This window comes from Macaca mulatta, chromosome 1 (genome assembly GCF_049350105.2).
Source record: "Macaca mulatta isolate MMU2019108-1 chromosome 1, T2T-MMU8v2.0, whole genome shotgun sequence".
NCBI lineage: Eukaryota > Metazoa > Chordata > Mammalia > Primates > Cercopithecidae > Macaca > Macaca mulatta.
In genome coordinates, this window is record NC_133406.1 from 118,007,305 (window position 1) to 118,016,758 (window position 9,454).

Consider the following 9,454-nt stretch of genomic DNA (forward strand, 5'->3'; position numbering starts at 1 on the left):
TTGTAATCTTAAACGTTCTAGTCCGAGAATTAAAAGCCATTATTTGAAGAAGGGTGCCCAGGGTCCAGCTGGCCGCCCAAAGGTTGCTTCACAACACAGGCTAAGGACCCGCTTCTTTGGGAGAGAACAGATGCGGTGGCGGAGGCAAAAAGGGAAAGGAAGACGTCACTTCCTCTTGCCGGCTCCGGCAGCGGGTTGGTCGGCTAAGTGACAGAAAAGCAGACGGGGACTGGGAAAGGCACTGTCGGTGACATCACGGAGAGGGCGACTTCTATGTAGATGAGGCAGCGCAGGGGCTGCTGCTTCGCCACCTGCTGCTTCGCCATGAAGGAGTTCCCCTGTCATGAGAGCGAGTTCAGGACTGCTGGTCGGAACTGAGAGTCCCAGCTGTGTGTCAGGGCTAGAAGGGCTCGGGAGTGCGCGGGGCAAGTGACCGTGTGTGTAAAGAGTGAGGCGTATGAGGCTGTGGCTGGGCAGAGGTGCGGGAGCTCATACTTACCTGGCAGGGGAGATACCATGATCACGAAGGTGGTTTTCCCAGGGCGAGGCTTATCCATTGCACTCCGGATGTGCTGACCCCTGCGATTTCCCCAAATGTGGGAAACTCGACTGCATAATTTGTGGTAGTGGGGGACTGCGTTCGCGCTTTCCCCTGAGGTTGTTGTAGATTAAAGAATAGGCTATACGCTAAAGGTTACTTCCTTCTACTGGTTTGGGTCTTGGGTGGCGTCTTAAGTGCAATTCTTGTACTCGGAAGGCTGGGGAGTAGTAAGTAACAAGTCACCATTCTTTCCCCCGCAAGAGAAATATGAAGCGACAGCCCTTGTGAGCCTTTTTAAAAATACAAGCTAACTCGCGCTAAGGCCGTACAGCTCTTCCCTTTCTAAGAGGGACTGCTTCTTGAAGAGATTGGTCCATGGTTTCCAGTCTCTTGGGTCCTCACGCTGTATAAAAATCTTCGTGTTTTTCCCTATCCCCCAGTCACCTTTTACACAGACTCTGCTTCTAACCGCAGCCCCCACAGGAGTTTGTGGGATTTCTGTGCTAGCGGGGAATGTGTTCTCACCTCATAGAGCCAGGTATAAACTAGGCAGACGGGCGCTGTTCTTTGGGGTGAAAGCAGAGCCTTTGGGGCTCTTGGTGTCCCCTTTGGCTGTAGACATAACAGGCTTACTTTGTTTAGGGGAACGGCTCTGCCGGCGCCCAGGTGCCCTAACGCAATTCATCTAGGCCCCCAGGTCAGAACCGCAGTCTCAACTGTCTTGGCGGAAATGCGCTGCGATCCGCCCTGAAATATAAGGCGGGAAATTTTATGAGGAGCCGGGTCCAGTTTCCCTGCTGTCTCCTGCCGTTTACATATCTAGTCTTTCTTCAGACTTTATTTAAGCGACAGCTTCTTGTTTGATGTCTCGATTCCACATCCTACATCCATTGCCAGGCAACTTTCTAGATAGCACTCCCACCCATCCTTCTGCCTCCAAGCAGCCCTTTCCTATTTCTGGCGCCAGCGTCCTCCCCCTTCCCTCTTTCTTCAGGCCCTCGCTTATCACCTTCATGGACAGAAAATACTTAGCTCTCTCTCAACCTGCGGTTTACACCTGACACGCGTCAGTACCCTGGCAAATTCCTTAATACCCCTTCTCAAATGGCACTGTAAGTTCATCTCTTTTTAACTCCCAGAAGTATCTAATTGGTTTTGTCTCTGCACTACATGAATACTAGTATCCACTACAGAAGAAAACCCCAGGCCTAGCAATGGCGGTTCTGGACATTTTGCCAGCCTCTCCCAGGATGTGTTTTCTGACCGCACCTACTTCTGATCAACTGAGGTCAGGAGTTCGAGACCAGCCTGACCAACATGGCGAAACCCTGTCTAAAAATACAAAAAAAAAAAAAAAAAAGAACGAGAGAGAGAGAGAGAGAGAGAGAGAGAAAAGGAAGGAAGGAAAGAAAGAGAAGGAGAGAAAGAAAGAAAGAAGAAAGAAAGAGAAAGAGAAAGAAAAGAGAAGAGCCGAGCGTGGCGGTGTGTGTCTGTAATCCCAACTACTCGGGAAGCTGAGGCAGGAGAATCGCTTGAACCAGGGAGGCGGAGGTTGCAGTGAGCCGAGATCGCGCCATTGCATTGCACCCCAGGCTGGGCGACAGAGCGAGACTCTGTCCAAAAAAAAAAAAAAAAAACAAAAAACAATTAGTCTATCTGTGACATATTATTGGAGACAGTAGAATCCTGCATGCAACAGGCACTTGGTGCAGATCTGAACCCACTGAGCTATTGGCTTATGTTCCCTCTGTTCTATTAAGTATCATGAGCAGAAATTGAGCTCTTTGGCTTTTACCCACTAAGTATGGCTATAGGACAGGTCTCTCTCTCTCTCTCTCTCTCTCTCTCTCTCTCTCTCTCTCTCTCATTATTGTATCATTATTTTTTGCCATCAGTGTGGGTTTTTGATTTTGATGTTACAAAGTGAATTTCTGGGGACAATCTCTGATGGGTGTTGTTGACAAGGATCCAGTCCCTGTTTGGTAATACATGACAGCTAATCTGCTCTGTGAGTCTCTTTTATTGTCTATGTATTGTCCTGAGAATAATGGTATTTCCTGATATTTGAGACTGCAGCAATGGTAAGTTGTTCATATCTTGTCTTTCAAATGTCTGGTAAAAATTTTATGGGCCCAGTAGTTGTCAATATCTGCAAAAGTGGCATCATTGTTACAAGAGTGATCTTACTACTCAGTGCCCCCACTCCCACCAAACTTCGTTCCATAGGAGCTCTTGGCTTTAACAAATTTACTATATCTAAAAGAAATCTTAGTACAGGAAAAAAACTGAATCTGTAGCATGTAAGGAGCAGTGTTCTGTGATTGGTGTATTCAGGTTTCTAACCTGCTTTAAAATTCAAATACTTGTCCTTTAAGGATTAAGTTTAAACCACACTACAGAAAGGGGAGAAAAGATTTATATGATCACATACAAGCAATGGAATCAGCAATATGGGCACTTTTCACAACCATACAAATCAAATGTAATAATCTCCAGAACATTAAGGAAATTCAGCCCTTAATGAAAATGAATGAAAAGAAATTATTCACCCACTGTTATATGCCCTGGAAAGAGAATGTCCTGCCGGATTCAAAAGGGTATCACAATATTACTCAGATTTTCAGCAATGAAGGCCCTCCAAGGATCTAATGATGTTAATATTTTCAGTTTATTTCCTTCACTGATAAACATTAATAGATACCATTCATTGCCTCTGTTTTCACCTTAAGTGATGTTACTTAGCGCAATTCATTTCCTTAGAATGCCCCCTAGTTTGGTGGAAGGAATTCTCCTGCTTTATAAATATAGGATATTTTCTCATGAAACAAACTGTCATACTCTTTCAGTGAAGTGAATAGACAAATTAGGTCTCTAAAATTTTAAAGGAGTCACTGCCCCAATTATCTTAGGAACAATAATAATCACTAATATAAAATTAAAATAAGAATATTAAGCCAGGTATGGTGACTCATATCCGCAATCCCAGCACTTTAGGAGGCTGAGGAGGGAGGATCAATTGAGGTTAGGAGTTGGAGACCAGCCTGGGCAACATAGTGAAACCCCTGTCTCTACAAATTTTTAAGTATTAGCTAGTTTTTAAAAGTTGGCCGGGCATGATAATGCATGAGGGAGACTGAGGCAGGCTGCAGTGAACTATGATTGCACCACTGCCCTCCAGCCTGGGTGACAGAGTAAGACTCTCAACTCAGGAAAAAAAAAAAAGAAAAAAGAAAGAAAATTAAGAATTTGTTGAAAATTGTTTTACTACAATGCTAGGCTGCATGTCTTGCGCCTGTACTCCCAGCAACTTAACAGGCTGAGGCGGAAGGATTGCTTTAGGCCAGCAGTTGGAGACCAACCTGGGCAACAGGGCAAGACCTCATCTCTAAAAATATACAAGGCAAGCTGAACCAGGGGGATCTCCTGAGTCCGGAAGTTCCAAGTTGGTCAGCTATGATTGCCCCGCTGCACTCTAGCCTGGATAACAGAGCAAGATCCTGTGCCTTATTTTTTATTTTATTTTATTTTTTACTATTTATGCTTATTTATTTATTTAGTTTTGAGACAGAGTCTTGCTCTGTAGCCCAGGCTAGAGTGCAGTGGTGTGATCTGAGCTGACTGCAAGCTCTGCCTCCCAGGTTGAAGCTATTTGCCTGCCTCAGCCTCCAGAGTAGCTGGGATTACAGGTGCACGCAACCACACCCAGCTAATTTTTATAGTTTTAGTAGAGACAGGGTTTCACCATGTTTGCCAGGCTGGTCTCAAACTCCTGACCTCAAGTTATGCACCTGTCTCGGCCTCCCAAAGTGCTGGGATTACAGGTGTGAGCCACCTCGCCCAGCCTACTGATGCTTGAAATGTGAGGTTTCATTAGGGAAAAATTTTCTTGTTGAATTTCTAACATGAAAAAATACTAGATTTAGCTGTAGATTAAATGAATGGTCTTGATAGTTTGGTACAATGAAATAAATGAAATGAAGCTGATAGCAGAGAGGAATCTTTGATGCTTTTGAACAATTTAAATAATGTAAATATTTAATATATAAAGACATGAAAAAGTTCATTATCTTATTATTTATTTATTTATTTGAGACAGAGTCTCACTCTGTCACCTAGGCTGGAGTGCAGTGGTGCAATCTTGGCTCACTGCAACCTCTGCCTCCCGGGTTCAAGCGATTCTCCTGCCTCAGCCTCCTGAGTAGCGGGGATTACAGGCTCACACCACCACAGCTGGCTAATTTTTGTATTTTTAGTAGACATGGGGGTTTCACCATGTAGGTCAGGCTGATCTCGAGCTCCTGACCTCGTGATCTGCCCACTACGGCTTCCCAAAGTGCTAGGATTACAGGCATGAGCCACTCACCTGGCCCATTACATTATTTTTTAAAAATCAATGTGATTCTTTAGACAAATTAGAACGGTTTAATAATCTTGGTTAGGCTGGGCAAGGTGGCTCATGCCTGTCATCCCAGCACTTGGGGAACCCGAGGTCAGGAGTTCAAGACCAGCCTGGCCAACATGGTGAAACCCTCTCTCTACTAAAAATACAAAAATTAGCCGGGCATGGTGGCGGGCTCCTGTAATCCCAGTTACTCAGAAGCCTGAGGCAGGAGAATTGTTTGAACCTGGGAGGCAGAGGTTATAGTGAGCCAAGATCGCACCACTGCACTGTTCCAGACTGGGCGACAGAGTGAGACTCTGTCTCAAAAAAAAAAAGTATAAAAAATTAAAATTACGTATTCAAGTGAATTAAATATATAACAATAAAAAGGAGGCCTAGCATGACTAACTGCATTTTACTCCTAACCCTTCCTACCCTGTGGTGATATGTTTCAGGCTAACTGCTTTTTCTCATTTCTGCACATAGGCCAAGCTATCATGGGAGGGATTTAGCTTACAGTTTAACTTTAAAGCACAGATGACAATAATCACTTCCCCAAACTGACTCCTGAGAAGATAAAGAGGTTGTATGCACAAGTAACAGTGTTATGTTGAAGATTTATAAGAGCAGTGTGACCTGACAAAGAACAAAGAATTTTCACCATCCCCTTGGGCTCTCACTGCAGCCCCTAAGTCTGTCATTGTCAGACCTCTTCACCTCAACCACCTCCTTCTTCCTCCCTTCCCTAACATACAAGGAACTTGAAAATCGTATTAATTTAAGATGGTTCTTTAGTATATTAGTTCACCATCTGTTCAGTTTGGTGGCTTTCTGGAATAACGTCACCTTCCCTGCCCCTACACCTTGTCCTTCGACTTGCTGGCTGTCATGCAGCAAGCGGTGAGTGCAGTGAGCCAATATCACACCACTGCACTCCAGTCTGGCTGACATAGTGAGACTGTCTCAAAAACAAAACAAAACAAAACAAAAAAACAACAACAAACAAACAGAGAGAGAGAGAGAGAGAAATTTGGTTTTAGAACCAGACAAATTAAATGGGAGACTTACTTCCAATGAGACCTAGAAATTTCTAAATTTCTCAAATTTCTAAAAGAACTGAGAAAATTGCCTCCATTGAGGAAGTAAGCTGAAGGAGGTAAACTGACACGTTTTCTGAAATGAGAAATATTGAGGAGGCTTTGTCTCTTTCGCCTCCAACTTCTCCTTCTCCTCCTGCCCCTGCACCTGCATAGTCTTTCTTACCTGAGCCTTCCTGTCCTGCCTTGCCTCTTCTTCCATCACCATCACCCGAGGAAAGTCCCCAGGGCTCTGGCCCTTTCCCTGAAACTTCCGTTCTGACAGCCCCTTTCAAGGTAAAACCCAAACCCACAGGAAGAGGGGAGCCTATCATTGTGTATACCGCTTCACCAAAACGTGAATTAAGAATATTATAAAAGACTTCCCTGATCTAAATTTAAATACATTTCGCTCTTCTGTTCCTAAGCAGGCTCCAAGATCCTCCAAGATCCGTACAGGGTTTGACAGAAAATTTGACTTAACTTTTGAAACCTTTGAGCCCAAATATTCTGACCTTTATCAATTAATTCACATGCTGGTGAGAAAGGCAAGGCCACTAACTGGTTGCAAAAGTCAAATTGGAAGGATTTTCAAAAGAGACTGAAGCAGAACATGAAATGGCTCATATTTTAGCCAAATATCTCCATGTTGCCATTCCCCAGGTCCTTCCTAAAAATATAGATTGGAGGATAATTCAGCAACGTACTAAAAAGCCAGACAAATCTGTCTTTGCTTACTTAAAATGGCTTGAGAACCAGGCGTGGTAGCTCATGCCTGTAATCCCAGCACTTTGGGAGGCCGAGGCGGGTGGATCACTTGAGGTCAGGAGTTCAAGACCAGCCAACATATGAAACCCTGTCTCTACTAAAAATATAAAAATTAGCCAGGTGCCTACTTAGGAGGCTGAAGCAAAAGAATTACTTGAACCCGGGAGGTAGAGGTTGCAGTGAGCTGAGATCCTGCCACTGCAATACAGCCTGGGCGACAGAGTGAGACTCCATCTCAAAAAGAAAAAAGAAAAAAAGAAAAAAATTAGCAGGGTAGTAGAAATATAATGCACATGAGAATGACAATCATGAAGACAATCTCTATTCCAGAATAGTAAGGGAACCTATTCCATTAAGGAGCCAACTGAAAACATCAAATCCCAGTTCACACCCCAGGGTGTGGTGTCACCTGCCTGTAGTCCAGCTACTCGGGAGGATTAGCAAAGAGGTTTGCTTGAATTTCTGAGGTCAAGGCAGAAGTGAACCATGATCGTGCCACTGTACTCCAGCCTGGGCGACAGTGAGACCTTGTCTCAAAAACAAACAAAAAAATCCCACAAAACCAAACAACAACAACAACAAATTGTCACCTCACTCTGAAATGACAGTGGAAACATCACTTTGCTATTAGAAAATTAAAAGAAAAACACTCCCTCTTGTTATCAACCTGCCCTCTTGCTCCAACGTGTCTTACCCACGGTTTAAAATGACAAAAGCTGATGTACTCGAATTATAGTACACTTACCTGTTCTGCACCAGCATTTATTTTTGTGTGGAGAAGATCACCATCCATGGTCCTATAAATGTCTAACAGCATGGAATGATGGAAGGAAGTATCTTTTAGGATATTTGGTCATATATATATATATCTGAAGAAACCCCACATTGGGCGAGTTCCCTCAAATTTTTCACTAGGCATGACCACTGCTGTATTTTAGATAGAGATTCTGGGGGGCAAAACCTGAGAATTATCTGCCTGGCTATCAAGAAGATAGCTCCTTGCATTTTTGAGGGGAGAACACTTTTGCTTCAAGGGAGTGTTTCCTCCCAGGATTACAAATCTTTCTGTAACCTCAGGAAACATTGCTGATGAAAACCAGGCATGGTGGCTCTGGCCTGTAATCCGTAATCCCAGTGACCCAGGAGCTGAGGCAGGAGGATCACTTAAGCACAGGAGTTCGAGGCTGCAGTGAGCTATGGTAGCACCACTGCACTCCAGCCTGGGCTACAGAGCCAGACACTGTCTCTGAAAGAAAAAGAAAGGAAAACATTGCTGATGAAACTGCGGCCTCTTTTGCAGCTCAATAAAAAGGCATTTTATTCACCGCCTTAGGTTGTACGGGAAATCTCATTCTTTCGGCCCAAGATTTCAGCCGGAAAAAGAAATCCGCGTGGCGGCTTCTTCAAGCGCCCGGGCTGGGAGCGCAGGTTCTGATGCTTGGTCGCCAGGCCGGGCTCCCGCGGGGCCACGGGTTAAAGGAGCCTGAGCAGCTCCGAGGGATGAGTGCGGGACGATGGGGCTCCCCCTGGTCCCGCCAGGACCTCTCCCCAAGGAGAAGACACCTCAGGACAAGACAGATGCAAAAATCCTTTCTTCTGCTTGGCAGAACACTTTGGATTCGGCTCATGGAAATCTGAATATGAAGAACAGAGAATTAACATTCAGAATAGGATGGGCCATCTGAATAAAACAGTGTTACTCCTAAATTAGGTCTCAAACCATTGACCCTAAACTGAGACGCAATCACCAATGACTGAGCTAACCCCATCAAAAATTTTCACCCCACCGATTACTTACCAAAATGACAAGATTAGGAGATGTCCCGAGTGAAAGGAACGTCGGGGTCTAGGATTGAGGGGCGGCAGCCTTTTTAGTGGAGGAGACCTCTCACCCCCAGGCCCAGGGTCGCCCTGAGAGTGGGTGGGGACTTGTTCGGTTATTGGGGCACTGGCTGCGGGGTCCGGGCCTCGGATTGCAGGGGGCCAGGAGGCTCGCCCAGGACTGGGACCTGAATTGGTGACTACCATTGGGTGTTTGGGCAATTTCCCTGTGGACCAGACCCCTGTGAGAAGCCGGTTTCTGGGACCCGGACCCCTCAAGGGGGGGGACGGGAGAGGAGGAGGGACATCCTACCGGACGCATTGCGAGGCGGGAGCAGGAGGGACCAGGGTGCCAGCAGCAGCAGAGCTTCCTTCCCTGGGACCCAAACCTTCCTTTCTCTTCTCTCACCCAGGACTTAGCAGAAGGGCAAATGTAAACCACATCCTTTTCACTTTGTCTTTGAGGCAGGAGTTTGCTTCCCAGAGGGGCTTCTGGCTCCAGAGTAAAACACCAGTGAAAGCAACACCCCACTGAGACTCGAACTCGGATCGCTGGATTCAGAGTCCAGAGCGCTCGCCATTAGCCCCTAGAACCGGATGTTTGGAATGTTTTCAGTTATTGACGTTTGGCAAGCCTCCATAGTCACCAGAATTTCCTTTGCAGGTATTCTTTTCTCCTTGCCACACAGGACTTGAGTACCTTTAATCTACTACAATAGGTGTACAGGTAAACCGAGGCTGGAGCCAAACCGGGAACGAAGACACAAGGCAAATGGCAGTGAGAATAGCCTTTTATTAGGGCTTGCGGGCGAGGTTCCTCCGTCCAAAGGTGTGGGCGGAGGAAGTCGCGCTGAAGGAGGAGGGTGG

The 9,454-nt window shown here is 45.6% G+C and overlaps 1 non-coding gene across 1 annotated transcript; it reads left to right on the forward strand.

Moving 5' to 3' along the window:
* Window positions 1-491: 491 nt before the first annotated feature.
* LOC114674648 (U1 spliceosomal RNA) lies at window positions 492-655 on the forward strand. The gene has a single exon (XR_003725767.1). It is a non-coding gene; the product is annotated as a U1 spliceosomal RNA (small nuclear RNA).
* Window positions 656-9,454: the final 8,799 nt, after the last annotated feature.